This window comes from Perca flavescens, chromosome 6 (assembly GCF_004354835.1).
Source record: "Perca flavescens isolate YP-PL-M2 chromosome 6, PFLA_1.0, whole genome shotgun sequence".
NCBI lineage: Eukaryota > Metazoa > Chordata > Actinopteri > Perciformes > Percidae > Perca > Perca flavescens.
Window position 1 is genome coordinate 3,842,340 of NC_041336.1, and position 20,000 is coordinate 3,862,339.

At 37.7% G+C, this 20,000-nt stretch overlaps 1 long non-coding RNA gene across 1 annotated transcript; it reads left to right on the forward strand.

The window, feature by feature from the left end:
* The first annotated feature begins 41 nt into the window (after nucleotides 1–41).
* On the forward strand, nucleotides 42–1,302 carry LOC114557725 (uncharacterized). Its single transcript, XR_003692831.1, has 3 exons — nucleotides 42–431; nucleotides 948–988; nucleotides 1,253–1,302. It is a non-coding gene; the product is annotated as an uncharacterized LOC114557725 (long non-coding RNA).
* The last annotated feature ends 18,698 nt before the right edge of the window (nucleotides 1,303–20,000 follow it).

A 20,000-nucleotide genomic window follows, 5' to 3' on the forward strand; every position in this document is an offset into this window, starting at 1 on the left:
TTTTTTAATTTAAAAAAAGTAGTTTTCAAAGTTAATCTTTCTCTGTTTGTGTAGGTCATCGTTTACAGTAAGCTGCATCGGAAGAAAAGTGTGAAAACAACATCTTAACTTCCTCTTTTTGGTTTTCCGCGGTCATCTTTGACCATCTGTAACATGTGTATTTAAATTAGCATCAGTGGGTGTGATGTGTGATCCTGTAGCTGAATGTTTACCGTATATGGAGATGACATTCAGCTGTTTGTTTCAGAGACAACCCCTCTCTGTCGGAGGATATAAGACTGAGAGAGGATTTCATTTCTCTGTCTGAACATTCTTCAGATTTGCATCGTGTCAGAGTTCTGCTCCTCTTTTTTTTCATCTTCAGACTTTTAGATTTTAGATTTCAACATTTTTGGGCCTTCATTCCTGAAACTTTCTCCACCAGCTCTTCGGTAAGACATACTCTTCTTCAACTTTTAACTATTCTCTCACCTTCAATGTTTTTCTGATGTTTTTTTGACGATTGTTGGTTTTTTTTCCAACATTTTGTCACTTATTTAACTTTTTGGTTGCATTTTTTTATTATTTTGCCAACTTTTGTTGTTGGTTTTTGGACAATTGTTTTCGATGATTTTTCCACGCAAAAAAAATTAGTCACTTTTTTTTACATTTTGGGCAAATTTTGCAACTTTTTTGTTGTTGTTATTTTGATTTTTTGACTAATTCTTGTAGTTAGGGTTACAAACAAACACAAATACAATATTATTCATTTTCCGACATTTTTGGTCCCTTTTTTGGACATTTCTGGTCCTTTTTTCGATTGTTTTCTAAATGACCTTGAAGTTTAATGTGATGTAACATAGTTTAATGTGATGTAACATAGTTTAATGTGATGTAACATTGTTTAATGTGATGTAGAGTAGTTTAATGTTATGTAACAGTGTGTTTGTTATCGTGTGATATTTTAGGTATCCCTCCTGCTGCTGACTCTAGAACTCCTGTCATTCAGGTATTATAGTATTATAATACTATTCTGTCTTTGACACATTTAAGCTTCTGATTTTGGTTCAGCTATGAGCACAAAGCTTTCTTTTGTGAATTCTTACTTTTACCCTTTTTTCAGCAGTTTTTTGACTTTTTTCGGGGCTATTTTTACCCTCTTTTTTGACCTTTTTATTAAAAATTGTTAACTGTTATGTAACGTAGTTAAATGTGATGTAACGTAGTTAAATGTGATGTAGCGTAGTGTGTTTCTTATCATGTGATATTTTAGGTATCCCTCCTGTTGCTGACTCTAGAACTCATCTCTCTCCTATCATTCAGGTAAATATACTTTATATTATTATTCTTGTGTGTCTTTTACACATTTAAACTTCTATGATTCTGTAAGAAATCTGCTGAACCTGTATATGAAATGTATTTTATCCTGTGTGCAGGTATTGTATTGTGTGCACACTATATTGGTAATCAATATAATCATTTTGGGAGTTTATGAGCTCTGCAGAACTCCAAAGAAATAAGATATTTATCAAACAAATGTAATGAACAAATGTTACATAAGAAGTTCATAGATTTCTGTAGTCTTAAGTGAAAAGCCAAATCTGATAATTATGCACATTGGACATTCAGAAAGAAGTTTAAAAGCATTTTTATAAGTTTTTTTGATGCTTTTCGCTGAGCTTTTTTGAGACTTCTTTTCTGACCCTTCAGACACTCTTTCCTTCAGGACTTTTTTGTTGCACTTGTTGACCCTAATTTCTTTAGTTTTTGTTGTTTTGGGATTTTTATTACTTTTATGGCATTTATTTTATGTTTTGTGTTAATTTTTCAAAGCGTTTTTGTAACTTTGTTTTTCGCTGTTCTTGCTGCTTTTAATGAAAAGACACACACACACAAACAAACTCACACACAAACACACACACAGACAAACACACAATCTCACACACAGACACACACACACAATCTCACACACAGACACACACACACAAACAAACTCACACACAAACACACACACAGACACACACAATCTCACACACAGACACACACACACACAATCTCACAGGTTGTATATGATAGTATAAAGAGATGTTAGATATGGCAGAGTAAAGTCTCTAACAGGTTGTATATGATAATATAAAGAGATGTTAGATATGTCAGAGTAAAGTCTCTAACAGGTTGTATATGATAATATAAAGAGATGTTAGATATGTCAGAGTAAAGTATCTAACAGGTTGTATATGATAATATAAAGAGATGTTAGATATGTCAGAGTAAAGTATCTAACAGGTTGTATATGATAATATAAAGAGATGTTAGATATGTCAGAGTAAAGTATCTAACAGGTTGTATATGATAATATAAAGAGATGTTAGATATGTCAGAGTAAAGTCTCTAACAGGTTGTATATGATAATATAAAGAGATGTTAGATATGTCAGAGTAAAGTCTCTAACAGGTTGTATATGATAATATAAAGAGATGTTAGATATGTCAGAGTAAAGTCTCTAACAGGTTGTATATGATAATATAAAGAGATGTTAGATATGTCAGAGTAAAGTATCTAACAGGTTGTATATGATAATATAAAGAGATGTTAGATATGTCAGAGTAAAGTCTCTAACAGGTTGTATATGATAGTATAAAGAGATGTTAGATATGTCAGAGTAAAGTCTCTAACAGGTTGTATATGATAATATAAAGAGATGTTAGATATGTCAGAGTAAAGTATCTAACAGGTTGTATATGATAATATAAAGAGATGTTAGATATGTCAGAGTAAAGTATCTAACAGGTTGTATATGATAATATAAAGAGATGTTAGATATGTCAGAGTAAAGTCTCTAACAGGTTGTATATGATAGTATAAAGAGATGATAGATATGTCAGAGTAAAGTCTCTAACAGGTTGTATATGATAATATAAAGAGATGTCAGAGTAAAGTCTCTAACAGGTTGTATATGATAATATAAAGAGATGTCAGAGTAAAGTCTCTAGCAGCTTGTATATGATAGTATAAAGAGATTTTAGATAGGTCAGAGTAAAGTCTCTAACAGGTTGTATATGATAATATAAAGAGATGTTAGATATGTCAGAGTAAAGTCTCTAACAGGTTGTATATGATAATATAAAGAGATGTTAGATATGTCAGAGTAAAGTCTCTAACAGGTTGTATATGATAATATAAAGAGATGTTAGATATGTCAGAGTAAAGTCTCTAACAGGTTGTATATGATAATATAAAGAGATGTTAGATATGTCAGAGTAAAGTCTCTAACAGGTTGTATATGATAATATAAAGAGATGTTAGATATGTCAGAGTAAAGTATCTAACAGGTTGTATATGATAGTATAAAGAGATGATAGATATGTCAGAGTAAAGTATCTAACAGGTTGTATATGATAATATAAAGAGATGTCAGAGTAAAGTCTCTAACAGGTTGTATATGATAATATAAAGAGATGTCAGAGTAAAGTCTCTAGCAGCTTGTATATGATAGTATAAAGAGATGTTAGATAGGTCAGAGTAAAGTCTCTAACAGGTTGTATATGATAATATAAAGAGATGTTAGATATGTCAGAGTAAAGTCTCTAACAGGTTGTATATGATAATATAAAGAGATGTTAGATATGTCAGAGTAAAGTCTCTAACAGGTTGTATATGATAATATAAAGAGATGTTAGATATGTCAGAGTAAAGTCTCTAACAGGTTGTATATGATAATATAAAGAGATGTTAGATATGTCAGAGTAAAAGTCTCTAACAGGTTGTATATGATAATATAAAGAGATGTTAGATATGTCAGAGTAAAGTATCTAACAGGTTGTATATGATAGTATAAAGAGATGATAGATATGTCAGAGTAAAGTATCTAACAGGTTGTATATGATAATATAAAGAGATGTCAGAGTAAAGTCTCTAACAGGTTGTATATGATAATATAAAGAGATGTCAGAGTAAAGTCTCTAGCAGCTTGTATATGATAGTATAAAGAGATGTTAGATAGGTCAGAGTAAAGTCTCTAACAGGTTGTATATGATAATATAAAGAGATGTTAGATATGTCAGAGTAAAGTCTCTAACAGGTTGTATATGATAATATAAAGAGATGTTAGATATGTCAGAGTAAAGTCTCTAACAGGTTGTATATGATAATATAAAGAGATGTTAGATATGTCAGAGTAAAGTCTCTAACAGGTTGTATATGATAATATAAAGAGATGTTAGATATGTCAGAGTAAAGTCTCTAACAGGTTGTATATGATAATATAAAGAGATGTTAGATATGTCAGAGTAAAGTCTCTAACAGGTTGTATATGATAATATAAAGAGATGTTAGATATGTCAGAGTAAAGTCTCTAACAGGTTGTATATGATAGTATAAAGAGATGATAGATATGTCAGAGTAAAGTCTCTAACAGGTTGTATATGATAATATAAAGAGATGTTAGATATGTCAGAGTAAAGTATCTAACAGGTTGTATATGATAATATAAAGAGATGTTAGATATGTCAGAGTAAAGTATCTAACAGGTTGTATATGATAATATAAAGAGATGTTAGATATGTCAGAGTAAAGTCTCTAACAGGTTGTATATGATAATATAAAGAGATGTTTGATATGTCAGAGTAAAGTATCTAACAGGTTGTATATAATAGTATAAAGAGATGTTAGATATGTCAGAGTAAAGTCTCTAACAGGTTGTATATGATAATATAAAGAGATGTTAGATATGTCAGAGTAAAGTATCTAACAGGTTGTATATGATAATATAAAGAGATGTTAGATATGTCAGAGTAAAGTCTCTAACAGGTTGTATATGATAATATAAAGAGATGTTAGATATGTCAGAGTAAAGTCTCTAACAGGTTGTATATGATAGTATAAAGAGATGATAGATATGTCAGAGTAAAGTCTCTAACAGGTTGTATATGATAATATAAAGAGATGTTAGATATGTCAGAGTAAAGTATCTAACAGGTTGTATATGATAATATAAAGAGATGTTAGATATGTCAGAGTAAAGTATCTAACAGGTTGTATATGATAATATAAAGAGATGTCAGAGTAAAGTCTCTAACAGGTTGTATATGATAATATAAAGAGATGTCAGAGTAAAGTCTCTAGCAGGTTGTATATGATAGTATAAAGAGATGTTAGATATGTCAGAGTAAAGTCTCTAACAGGTTGTATATGATAGTATAAAGAGATGTTAGATATGTCAGAGTAAAGTCTCTAACAGGTTGTATATGATAATATAAAGAGATGTTAGATATGTCAGAGTAAAGTCTCTAACAGGTTGTATATGATAATATAAAGAGATGTTAGATATGTCAGAGTAAAGTCTCTAACAGGTTGTATATGATAATATAAAGAGATGTTAGAGATGTCAGAGTAAAGTCTCTAACAGGTTGTATATGATAATATAAAGAGATGTTAGATATGTCAGAGTAAAGTCTCTAACAGGTTGTATATGATAATATAAAGAGATGTTAGATATGTCAGAGTAAAGTCTCTAACAGTTTGTATATGATAATATAAAGAGATGTTAGATATGTCAGAGTAAAGTCTCTAACAGGTTGTATATGATAATATAAAGAGATGTTAGATATGTCAGAGTAAAGTCTCTAACAGGTTGTATATGATAATATAAAGAGATGTTAGATATGTCAGAGTAAAGTCTCTAACAGGTTGTATATGATAATATAAAGAGATGTTAGATATGTCAGAGTAAAGTCTCTAACAGGTTGTATATGATAATATAAAGAGATGTTAGATATGTCAGAGTAAAGTCTCTAACAGGTTGTATATGATAATATAAAGAGATGTTAGATATGTCAGAGTAAAGTCTCTAACAGGTTGTATATGATAATATAAAGAGATGTTAGATATGTCAGAGTAAAGTCTCTAACAGGTTGTATATGATAATATAAAGAGATGTTAGATATGTCAGAGTAAAGTCTCTAACAGGTTGTATATGATAATATAAAGAGATGTTAGATATGTCAGAGTAAAGTCTCTAACAGCTTTTATAACTCTGTGTTCTCCAGATCAACATGAAGATCTCTATCTTTGCTGGTGTTCTGCTGCTCTCTGCTGCTGTGATCTCTGTGGACGGTGCTCGTACACCGTTTGAAAGAAACCATATTGAACGGAACATGACTCCTGAAAAATGTGACGAAAGGATGGGAAGACTCCTTTACTCTAGGAATAGTAATTCCTTCATCAAAGCGCCTATCAGTGTGGTCAGACGTGTGTGTTCTGGAGAAGGAACTCTTGATGAAAGCTATTTTATAAGCAACAACTACTTTGATGTTGTTAAGTGTGTATTGAACCGCACTACTAATCAATACGACGGTAGACTCAAACAATGTAAAATTAAAATTGCATGTGCTAATTATGAACCTGTTCATTATCAAGGGGAGATCTGTCTTTAATCTGTTACTACCTGATTAATCAGAGTAATCTATTACTACCTGATGAATAAGAGTAGTCCGTTACTACCTGATGAATAAGAGTAATCTGTTACTACCTGATGAATCAGAGTAATCTGTTACTACCTGATGAATCAGAGTAACTTGTGTCTCCTGTTGAATAAAACACATGTGACAGTTTAACTCTGGGTCTGTTTTAAATGCCGTCATGTTCACTCATTCATAAAGAAGATGAAACTACAGATCAATATAATAATATTTTGTTTGTAAAGCACCTTTCACACATTAAATGCAGCTCAAAGTGTTTTACAAACTCTAAAGAGACATATATATATATATATATATTTTTGTTTTAAATGAAGCCATGTAGCGATACAGGTGCATTTCATAAAATTATAGCGTCGTTATTTCTGTAACTTTATTCAAAAAGTGAAAAACTTTCATATATTCTAGATTCATCACATAAAGTTTATCATTTCAGTCTTCTTTTTTTTTAAATCTTGATGATTGATTCTTCTCACGTCCACATTTCTGTATTATACATTCTGTGTTATAATATTCTAATATTTTGAGATAGTTTTTTCATTTCCAAGGCCTGAAATATTTCCTTTCATGTGTAATAAATTCAGAATATATTAAAGTTTCACTTTTTGAAAAAATATATAAACTTTCCACTAATTATAATTTTATGAGATGCACCAGAGTCCTTGACATTTTAGGTGGCAAGTTTTGAACCTGTAGCTGTTCACAACTCCACCCTTGATTAGGAGAGAGATAGGAATAAGCACAGACTAGCATTTCTTTTAGTAACATTTTAAAATATGGCTGGTTCTATTATGTTAATAAAAGTAGGGTGAAACACAGACGTTATTACTTAACGTTACTTAATATGTAGCTACAATGCAGCGATATCAATCAAAAGTAGCTCATTCATTTTGCTAGATGAAAGATTTTAATTAGATGGTTGGAGGTTGGCGCACTTATTTTACCAAGAGCGAGTTAGGACAATATCAGTGGCCTTTATTTAATGGCTGAAAACCTAATCAGATATACTCTTCGTGGAGAAGTTCTACCAGACCAGGTTTCAAGGTGCATCATGTAGGAACACACTTGCTGTTCTGCCTCCAGTCTTCTGTGCTGCTGCATCCAAACCAAGACCTGCAGAATCAAAGCTTAGCCTACACACAGGTTGTGCATTTGCTGAACAGTCCGTTGCACACACCAATATAGGCTACTCCCAGATGAAAGCTAAGAATTACACCATTTACTTTATTATCATTAAGCCACTTACTTGTACTCTTACCTACATCTCCTTTTACCAAATGATGTAGGAAGTAGGCCTAAGCATGTTGGTGGACTTGTTACATCAATACATTGTTGGTACGGATGTATACACTTTAAGTCTTTAAAGCAAGGGTCTTCAATGTTTTTTAAGCTGAGGACCCCTTAACTGAAAGAGAGACAGGGAAGGGACCCCCTACTATATATTATGTATAAAATGAAGTTGCATATTAAACTTGGCCTACAATAACATGTGGCCATTCTATACATAGCTTTTTTTGCATACTAAGTTTTGAAATTGGCTAATAATTGTTGGCATGGTTTTATAAATCATGTTTAATGTTAAACATAAAGTACATGTGGCACAGTGAACCCTTAGGATGAACTGTATCTGTGGATGGCCTTAGTGACCACCTTACCTATAAGCCAGTAAGCAGTGGGGATTTATATTTGCTAATAATATGTTGGATTTGTGTTTACTGATGTTCATTTTTGAAAAAACTTAAATTAACAATAATTTTGAGGCCCCCCCTGCATTGACTCTGAGGACCCCCTGTTGAAGATCCCTGCTTTAAAGCCTTTTAAAAACGAATTTCTAGTGTGTGAGTGGCCCCTAGTGGATAAAGTGGAAAAAGTGACAAAAAAAACTTGGATAAAAGTGCTGCATGTCATTCCCCCCCCCTCTTTCACATCTTCAGCTGTCCTATATAATAAAGGCCTAAAATGCGAAATTTTGACCCAGAAGAACCAAAAGTAGCTGAAGTTAGCTTCTGATTCAGCAGGGAAACCTAACTTCCATCGCTGAGTGACTGATCCTCCATCTGACTGAACTGTAAGCGTGTTATTAAGGTAAATTATTAATTATGTCTAAAACACACTTTTAGATTTGTGAAAGCTTTATTGTTTTTATTTTTAGGCCTATTTATTTTTGAGAGAGAGACAGAGAGAGAGAATGAGAGAGAGAGAGATAGAGGGAAAATGTTCCCTCATTTTGTGTGTATTTGGACATGTGTGTTACGTGTATGTTGGTTAATGCAATTACTTACTCGCCATCGGTTGCTTTTAGCGCACACAAATGATGAGATGAGACAGAAATGGTGCAATGAGTCTTTAATTTACAACATGCAACAAATCACAACTTGTAGTTTAAACACACTTTTAGAAAATGTAGAAAAACAACCCAAGTCATGTGAGCTCTTTGTGATGTGACTTAATAATAATAATAATAATAATAATAATAATAATAATAATAATAATAATAATAACAACAACAACACTATGGCCATTCAGTAGTATTTCCTTCTAAAACAGAACTAAATCCACCTCACCCCAAACCAACGTTAACACACCCCCCGACATTTTAAATGTGGTTCCATTAGCTTCGGTTTGTTCTCGGTCTATTAGCTCGCAGACAGCAGGTTAATCCCATCTATACGACGGACAACAGAACATTAAGGCACTTTGGAGAGAAACCTAAAACCATGTCAACTATAAAGGCGTCTCAGTCCACTGGGCTCTCTTCTTCATGTTTTAGCTCGTTAGCAGCACTGATCCAGAACCGCCACAAGTCCTCAAAACCCAATCAGTCTCACGCCAGTTTGTGAAATGGTCACGTTATTTTGATTTATTGATTTGTGTACAGGTCATGATTTTGTTGTTTATTTGGTGTACGGGTCACGATTTTGTTGTTTATTACGTGTGCAGGTCGCGATTTTCTCGTTTATTTTGTGTACAGGTCACGATTTCCTCATTTATTTTGTGTACAGGTCACGATTTCCTCATTTATTTTGTGTACAGATCACGATTTCCTCATTTATTTTGTGTACAGGTCACGATTTCCTCATTTATTTTGTGTACAGGTCACGATTTCCTCATTTATTTTGTGTACAGGTCACGATTTCCTCATTTATTTTGTGTACAGGTCACGATTTCCTCATTTATTTTGTGTACAGGTCACGATTTCCTCATTTATTTTGTGTACAGGTCACGATTTCCTCATTTATTTTGTGTACAGGTCACGATTTCCTCATTTATTTTGTGTACAGGTCACGATTTTCTTGTTTATTTCGTGTACGGGGCACGAATTTCTCGTTTATTTCATGGATGGCTTAGGTAAACGAGGACGGGAAAAGGTTGTGGTTAGGAAAACGAGAAAGGGGAAAGGTTGTGGTTAGGAAAACGAGAAAGGGGAAAGGTTGTGGTTAGGAAAACGAGAAAGGGGAAAGGTTGTGATTAGGTAAACGAGAACAGGGAAGGGTTGTGGTTAGGAAAACGAGAAAGGGGAAAGGTTGTGGTTAGGTAAACGAGAAAGGGGAAAGGTTGTGGTTAGGTAAACGAGAAAGGGGAAAGGTTGTGGTTAGGTAAACGAGAAATGTTGTGGTTAGGTATACGAGAAAGGGGAAAGGTTGTGGTTAGGTATACGAGAAAGGGGAAAGGTTGTGATTAGGTAAATGAGAACAGGGAAGGATTGTGGTTAGGTACACGAGAAAGGGGAAAGGTTGTGGTTAGGTAAACGAGAAAGGGGAAAAGTTGTGGTTAGGTAAACGAGAACGAGGAAAGGTTGTGGTTAGGTAAACGAGAAAGGGGAAAGGTTGTGGTTAGGTAAACGAGAAAGGGGAAAGGTTGTGGTTAGGTAAACGAGAAAGGTTGTGGTTAGGTATACGAGAACAGGGAAGGGTTGTGGTTAGGAAAACGAGAAAGGGGAAAGGTTGTGGTTAGGTAAACGAGAAAGGGGAAAGGTTGTGGTTAGGTAAACGAGAAAGGGGAAAAGTTGTGGTTAGGTAAACGAGAACGAGGAAAGGTTGTGGTTCGGTAAACGAGAAAGGGGAAAGGTTGTGGTTAGGTAAACGAGAACGAGTAAAGGTTGTGGTTAGGTAAACGAGAAAGGGGAAAGGTTGTGGTTAGGTAAACGAGAACAGGGAAAGGTTGTGGTTAGGTAAACGAGAAAGGGGAAAGGTTGTGGTTAGGTAAACGAGAACGAGTAAAGGTTGTGGTTAGGTAAACGAGAACGAGTAAAGGTTGTGGTTAGGTAAACGAGAACAGGGAAAGGTTGTGGTTAGGTAAACAAGAAAGGTTGTGGTTAGGTATACGAGAAAAGGGAAGGGTTGTGGTTAGGTAAACGAGAAAGGTTGTGGTTAGGTAAATGAGAAAGGGGAAAGGTTGTGGTTAGGACAACGAGGAAAGGTTGTGGTTAGGAGTCGCTCTGATTGGTTGTAGCGCTATACTATTACGTGCAGAGAGAATTTGAAAGACAACCTTTGATCCCGCCCTTACGACTTACGCGTGGTTTCTTGCCATTCTTTAATAATTCCGATTCTTCATTTAGATTCCGGTTATTATTGATTCTTGATTCTGATTCTTTGAGGGGTGGAGTTGAAATGGGTCACATGCGTATTTTCACAAAAAAAGGGGAACGTTTTATTTAGATTCAATGGTGAGTTGCAGTTTTATTGGGCTTTTTCCAATGTCAAATAAAGCCACACTAGAGCGCTGATTACTGGGCTCCATGGCTGCAACTCAACAAGCGCCTGGCCGCTCCGGGAAAACCCAAAACTTGCGCACGTTAAATCGGGAAGCCGATTCCAATAAAGAAAAGATTCTACTGGCAGACTGATCTCATAAAGAGGCGTATGTATGACACGGCAATTCGTATGCCGCTTTTTGCATGTTATCAAGACGCATAATAGCTTTTTAGCGTGTTTATCAACGGCGTTCGGCCACCATTGACCTACATTATGTGTGAATTTTGACAGGACAGAAGTCCACAGAGGTTGGTTGGATGGTTGGGGTGGTGGATCGGTAAAACACAGGACTGTCACCCAGGAGAGCCGGGATCGTGTCCCACGTGTGGCGTTTGTGAATGTTTTTTTGTAAAAAATGTTTTAAGCCTTCCCCCAATGTTTCTTTCCTAAACCCAACCGTTTATTGTTTTCATAAGCATGTGACGTTGGTCACCGTCATTTTTTTAACCCTAACCCTCTGAAGCCTTTCCCAATGTTCTTTTCCTAAACCCAACCTTTTTTTTTTACATGCGTGCGACGTTTTCACGATAAGACGCCACATGGTGTGTATGTTTACATCCGCTGTATACAGCGTAGACATACACGCGGAAAGCTCAAAATTCGTACAGATAACACGCCACTTGGCTTTAGCAAATGTCATGGTGCCACGTTGCTACTGGAATCCTAATTTTTGAAGCGTTTCCAAGTAGGGATTGTTCTTCAATGTCCGATCCTACTTACATCCCGACCCAGAGCATCAAAAAGTGACGCCAAGAGTCCCGACCAAGCGCGTTAAAATATGACTTGGCTTCAGTAACAAACGGCGCAGGCACCTCCCAGAGCGCCTGTATTATACGCGACTGACTTGAGAACGTGTTGGTTGCGCCACTGGTTTTTCCTGCCATTCTTTACGATACCCATCCCCAGTAACGGTCCTGGATCAGTACTTATTAACCAACGAACTACAGACCATTTACCGCATCTCCCAGGGGACATTAGGTCACCGTGCAACAGTGAGAACAGATCATTAAGCATCAGAAAATACATACATGCCAAAATGAATAATAATAATTATGTAAACAGCCTGGTTCTGTCCGGCCTGGAGCCAGAATGAATCTGTTTGAAAGTTTGTGTGTCAAAAAATGGCATGTTTTAACCCTGGTGTTGTCATCACGTCAACCATTAACTTGCTGTCCTATAGGAGGCTGGTCGAGCAGGTTAGCGTGTGATGGAAAAACACCAAAAAGGGCCAAACTCTGACCGATGTACGGATTCATTCTGGTTCCACACCAAAACGTCCAGGAAGCAATATAAAAACCCAGCTTTAGGGTAAAACAATTAAAGGATGCACCCATAAAAAAATTAAATATCCGAATTTGATACCAAAACTTGGAAGCTGATGGCAGATACGGACTGAAAAACTCGGCATATCAAAAGTTCCAACAAATAGAAGTACAAAAAAATATTGAAACTAATCAAAGCAAACGCTGACTAAAATCTCAAAGATCTCAAACTAGGGATGCACTGAATCCAGGATTTGGCTGAATATTGGGCTTTTTGACGAGGTTCTGGTTTCTGCCGAACCTTAGAATTGTTTTCCTAGGGAACCGAACCCTACGCTTGCACTCGGCGCACTACGCTGATCGCCGTAGTGACGGCGCCGTTGATTACGGGAAGGTGTTTACGTAGGTGGAGCGTTCAATGCAGTAGGCTGGGAGAAAGTCGAAATGGATCTGGTGAGCAGAACAAGTTGTTGTTTGGCAGAACTTTCAGTCAAAAGAAGGCCATTCAAGTCCAGCTACATGTTCAATCTGATCAATGCTGATTGGTCTGGTGGTGGCGAGGACCCTAAACTATACACAACATGGCCGCTGTTACAACAGCCATGTTGGGTAAGATTCGCTTCAGAACTTGAACCTCCTATGGCGCCATTTTGATGCTACAAAGCCATCACCTCCCGTTAGCATCCCATTTACTCCCATTCATTTTGACGTCACTTTGACAGCAAATAACTTTACATCTGAAGCGTTTAAAGACTATTTGTCCATTTTTTATTTCTAAAGAAACACGACAATGTATAAACTGCTCCATTACCTTGTATCTCACGTTATGGCTCCATAGCAGACATTTGTATAAAAATAGGCTAACGATTGTGTCTCACTGTAGAGAAATTACCGTATAGTACAGGAGAAGCTCACAGGCAGTTTGGACTTACATAAGCTGTTTAAGTTTAATTATTAATGTTAACTAGCATGTTAGTGATCAGTAATTAGCCTGTGTCTATGTTATCTCCTTACATATACCTACACTCTCCGTCTCTGTGAGATTGGGAATGATTGAGATTTCTCTCGGCACAGCTACCAGAAGACTTCACACTTTCAGACACGTTGCTCACGTCACATCTACGTCTTCAAGCTCAGTTGGAGGCTGCTCAGTAACACTCAGCCAGCACCGGAAAAGTGCTTCTACTATCCTTCACTGGTCTCCATCCAGACACACGGGATCTGGTGGTCCATTCTTATATACTGTCTATGGGTATGAAACATCTGAAAGAATACGAGTTGTGCATGAAGGAATCTCCAGACAGCAACTTCAGGTACGGCAAAGGAAGGACAGTCACTGTTTACTTCATTCATGTGTTTACTGTGTTCATGGACTGAGGATGGGAGGAGGAGGCAGCACAATCTCAACCAGGGGATTCAGGATTCAGCCTGAACCCCTAAACTTTGGATTCAGTGCATCCCTAATCTCAAGTAATTAGTTGTCCAGTGATTCTCAACAACTGCTTCAGGTTCTTCTTTACGTCACATTGGATCTTTTTAAATTACAGTCAGCTGAAAATGGTATTGCCATTTTAAGTAGTTTTTATCAGTGCATCTAAAGTGAAATAAAGCTTTCACGTCAAACTGGCCCAGACTGGCAATAAAAAATATAAACAGTGCAGTGAAGCAGCAAATACACAGCAAATGTGAAGTTAAAAACCAAAACGATATCTCAAAAGTGAAATGCAAGTTGTTTTACTTTGTAGAAAACAGCTTTTTGAGTTTGTGTTATACGTTGAAAAAGCCTCCACGCACTGTGTGTGATTCTGGGCGGTCTCCGATAAAAAGGTGACAATCGGGAGAGAAGACGGGTGAAATCTTTGGCTGTTAATCCAAAATTGTGTTTTTAAATCACACCGTGAGACACGTCCAACAACTTGTTTTCAACCTGTACCCTATGTTCTTGTGTTTTAGTGTCTAAGTGACTGATGGGAACAACAATCTTTGACATTGGTCCAGTATTAAGCGTGAACGCTGTAACTGGCAGCCGTGAACCGAGCTGTAATGTAACCCTAGAGGACAAACGTTCAGCATCAGTTAGCGTACACTAAAAGTTCTGTTGTTGCCGCTGACAGACTCAGATTATTATTCTAAGTGTCTGACAACATTATGGAAAGGATCCCTACATAGATAGATCTTTTTAAAACCTCTTTGAAACCTGTTTAACCAGAAACAGCTCTGAGGTCGATAGTGCAAAACCCAACAGACTCCATTTAAAAAAACAATACTTTTAGCGTGTATAGAGCAAACATATTCTCACTTGTAAATCTGTAAACTATGTGTTTATTTCAACCCAAACTAGAGTTGTGATGGTTGGAAAAGTGGAAAGACGACCCAAAACGGCTTTTCATAGTTTTATTTAGTTTCTGTTGACTTTGAATGAAGTGTATTCTACGATGCTAAAATAACTGTTTATTTACATGGAGTCTGGTGGGTTTAGCGAATGCAATTTCGCAGAAGTTTTAATGTTTAAAAAAAAGGATCTTACTCTTTAACAGAAAGGACGACCTCCTTATAAATCCTTTCCATAATGTTGTCAGACACTCACAATGTTAATCTGAGTCTGTCAGCGGCTAAACGAGCACTTTTGTGAAGGTAAATAGAAGCTGGACAATTGTCCTATTGACTTACATTGTAGCTTGTTTCTCCGCTGCTTACTGGACCAATGTCAAAGATTGTTGTTCCAATCAGTCACTTAGACACATGGGGAAATAGGGTCCAGGTGAAAATAAATAAACGGTAGTGACCCTTTAAGTTGAGGACAGGCCAACATTTTACGTTGTAAAATGCAACTGCGTTACAAATGCGGCACCGTAAACAAACATCAATACCACAATGCAGTTGTATGTAGCTGTGCTTAGCATTTTTGTTTTAATACATTGTGTCGCTTCAATTCACTGGACATTGAACGCCCAACACAATATGCTTTAAAACGCATGTTGTACAGTCCAACACAGGTTGCACCCATGCTTTTATTTAACGTATCGGAGTGTGACATGCGGAGAAAGTCTTTTTCAATTCAATATCCAATTTCAGAAACCCAACAACAAAGCTAAATGAAGCGGTCAGACCGCCTTAATCACACAGTGTGCAGTGGCTTTAAAGGATGCACCAGAAATAAGACAATCACTTGTTTATTGAATTCATTGTAATTTGTCCAGTAAACCTCAACTTCCACACAGTCATAATCATCAAACATTCCTTCATAAATCCTTCAGTGTGTGCTCGCTCGGAGCTGCTTTCAGACGAAATGTAAGAGGACACATTCAAAAAGTGCAAAATCCGATGTGTTGCACTGAGATTTTTTTTTTGGCATCTGATCAACAGTAAGGCAGTAATCTGAGGGTTTAACATCTCGGACTGAAAGCAGAGCTCAGTCTCACATCATCAAGAGTTTTGGTTAACAGGAAAATGGCAGGAAAAGTTTCCTCTTTCACACCAACGACCTGGGTCGGACCAGGGTTATCTGACCCGGGTCGGACCAGGGTTATCTGAAACATTCAGGTGTATAAGCTTGTACAGGGAATATATAGTCCCAGACACACCAACCAGACGGCCGACCTACAGAAAAGCCAGTGTGACTGATCAGTCTCCCCGAGTTGGTCCAAAAAGTGCCTCAGAACACACCGAAGAGACGAGACGTAATACTAATTCGAAGTGCTAATTTCAAAACATGAATTGACATATAGACACTTAAAGCGCCCATATTCTTCTCATTTTCAGGTTCATAATTGTATTTTGAGGTTGTACCAGAATAGTTTTACATGGTTTAATTTTCTAAAAACACCATATTTTTGCTGTACTGCACATTGCTGTAGCTCCTCTTTTCACCTTGTGTTCAGGTCTGTTTTAGCTACAGAGTGAGACATCTTTTCTTCTTCTTCTGTACTATCTTTGATTGCACTCGCACATGCTCAGTAGCTCAGATCGTAGATCATGTCAGCTAGCTCCATAGACAGTAAAAGAAAGGCTGTTTCTCCAACTTCAGTCAGTTACATGGCAGGATTAGCTGGGAGACTTCTTCTAAACCAGGGAGCACATGGAAGTAGTTCTTTTGGAGATTATGGTGAACTTGTTAGTGTTGCAGCAGTGCTTTGCTATTGAGAACGAGGCAGCATGCTAGCGTTAGCATGCTAACGCTACGAGCTAACGGTTACAGTTAGCCACCTCGTTTCGGCTAGTGACGTAGAAAGCCGTGCAGGTTTTGACCAGCTCACCCCGGAGACTGAAGGCAGGACACATTCAGAAACCATATCTCACTCAAAATAACACCCCAAATCAGCAGAAAAAGTGTTTTTTTCATAATATGGGCACTTTAACAAACGGACAACCCCGTCATTGTAACCAAAATATGTCAGAGTTTATTTGCAGAGCTGATGTCAGTGAACTAGCATGTCGCTACTCTCCACAGTAGGCTGCCGGAAACACCCACTATCAACACACAGGACCAGTCGACCAATCACAGTCCTTACGGTCTGCGTCGCCTCAACGTTTTTCGAGGTGCACGTCGAGCTACTGCGGAGGGCTCAGAGAGGGAACGCCTTCAATTCAACGCAGAAGCATAAAACAGCCTTAAGTTCAACCCTGGTTCAACCCTCGGTGTGAAAGAGGTACAAATCTCAGACCACTCTCTCGGTTATCCAGCACTCAGATTAAAATATGATTTTTAAGAACCGCTCCAGCAGGATAAATACTTTAACTGACTGGCTCCGTAGAAGTCATAATAACCACTCTTTAGTTCCACGTGGACACTGCTCTGTGTTTCTCTAAAACTGTTACTGATGTGCTTTCTGAAAATTCTGATTTAAAGTCAACATTTTACAGATTTCTTTGTTTGTTTTTAAAGCACCGAGGACAGTCATGCACGTCCCGACGTCTGTGAGAGAAGCTGGACAGCACGTTCAAGTGAAACTGTAATAAATGCTTTGAGTCCTTTTTGAAATTGAACTCGGGAGCAAAATGATTTCCACAGCGGAGACGTCGTGTCCGACCGTGGACAGTTAATGTGACGCTACCTGGTACTTACTGCCGCACCCGAAAGAAAGTTAGCCTGGGAAAACCCTGACCAACTTCTGGCAAATTTGAGATTTGCTCTGCAAGTCAGTCTGGCCAAGAGCCCATTCAAGCCCATTTCCAAATCGAGGCACCAATCAGAACCGTTAAGGCGATTGAGGAGGGCTCTACACCAATCACAACCGTTGAGGCGGGCTCTACACCAATCACAACCGTTGAGGCGGGCTCTACACCAATCACAACCGTTGAGGAGGGCTCTACACCAATCACAACCGTTGAGGAGGGCTCTACACCAATCACAACCGTTGAGGAGGGCTCTACACCAATCACAACCGTTGAGGCGGGCTCTACACCAATCACAACCGTTGAGGCGGGCTCTACACCAATCACAACCGTTGAGGAGGGCTCTACACCAATCACAACCGTTGAGGCGAGCTCTACACCAATCACAACCGTTGAGGAGGGCTCTACACCAATCACAACTGTTGAGGAGGGCTCTACACCAATCACAACCGTTGAGGAGGGCTCTACACCAATCACAACCGTTGAGGAGGGCTTTACACCAATCACAACCGTTGAGGAGGGCTTTACACCAATCACAACCGTTGAGGAGGGCTCTACACCAATCACAACCATTGAGGAGGGCTCTACACCAATCACAACCTCATACACAATGACAATAGCGCAGCAACAGCGAGCAGCTTTTTGTTTACATTCAACATGACGGCTACCAAACCCGTTGATGCCGCTGTCGCTGCTACGTCATCCAGATCGTTGCTCTGATTGGTTGAAGGACTATCCAATGCGCCCAGAGGCATTTGAGCGGCATCCGTTGGTGACGCCCCTTTTGGAAATTGGCTGTGAATGAAGCTTCCCCAGACCCACTCTCAGTTAAAACTGAGAAGGGTCTGGGGTCAACCAGGCTAAAAGAAAATAGCATTTACTTTACAATCACTTGATTGTGATTTGATTTTTTTTAAACCATTAACATCTCAAATCATTGGCGCGTGACCGGTTGTTAATTCCCGGCCCCTGGTGCAGCACTTTTCCTAGTTTATTTTGAGTTTGTTTGCATTGATAGCATGCTAATGTTTCCCTTTGTTTCAATTCACAGGATCTTTTAGCATGCTGCTGTTGTTGTCTTTTAGCACACATTAGCCCCTGAGTAACGTTTGATTTAGCATGCTAACAAAGTCATTAGCATGCAAGTTATTGGCTGTGTCTCATTCCGCATATACATCCGTCATTTACCGGAAGTGACGGACGCAACACATGGCAGCTGATTGGACGAACACGGCACGTGGGTCTGGCTGCTCCCGAATTTCAAAACACATAATGGCAGCTCGTTTCAGAATACGCACTCTCGTATTTTACAAAAATAGTTCATCGAAACGTCTGTGTTTAAAAGATTTTCGTCAAATTTTGAGAGGCGGCAAGCCGAGCTGACCGCTACTCATTTTTACGGGGTCATCCTGGTACTTTCAATGCGCTGACTTTTTGCGTTATCTACACTATATACGTAAAACTAAGTGTTTAAAGTGTGCAAGTAGGCGGTTTGAGACACAGCCATTGTCTGTAAAATCGTAGCTCGGTAATGTTTGTTAGCACACCACAATAATGATTGAATCTTTTAGTGTGCTAGCCAAAATTAGCATATCAGGCTAACAGGGCTAAACTGTGCATTGTTTTATTTTTGGGAATTGTAAAAAAGTGTTTAAAAAGAGTTTAATACATCCGTGGTCCAGAGTGTTTTTTACTGAGCTCGTAGAATAAAAAAAGTTGGAATGGATGAGACATTTGAATCGAGCAAATCAACCTAAGTGCTGTAAACAACAGAGAAAGTGCAAACAAAGAGGCGACCCGGGACTTAAGCGGCAACATTCTTGGTGGGAAATCGTCTGGGATTGCTTTATGGCACACGACAGGAAGAGGGCGCTGTTCCTCAAAGCCCAGTTTAGTTCAGACCAAAGATTCGAGATGAGTTGACACTTGCAGATAATGGTGTATCATCTGCATAGAAACGACTTCCCGTAATTCTGTTTTTTTCACAGATCTAATGATTGTAGTCAGACTTCTTTAGCAAGTCTAGTCTTTAAACCTTTCGAGAGTTATTTATTTATTATCTGCTCTAGGTTTTCCAATGTTTTAGATACAGATATGGTGATAACAACGGTCCTAAATGATGTTAAAGGTCCCATGACATGGTGCTCTTTGGATGCTTTATATAGACCTTAGTGGTCCTCTAATACTGTATCTGAAGTCTCTTTTATATAGACTTTAGTGGTCCCCTAATACTGTATCTGAAGTCTCTTTTATATAGACCTTATTGTTCCCCTAATACTGTATCTGAAGTCTCTTTTATATAGACCTTAGTGGTCCCCTAATACTGTATCTGAAGTCTCTTTTATATAGACCTTAGTGTTCCCCTAATACTGTATCTGAAGTCTCTTTTATATAGACCTTAGTGGTCCCCT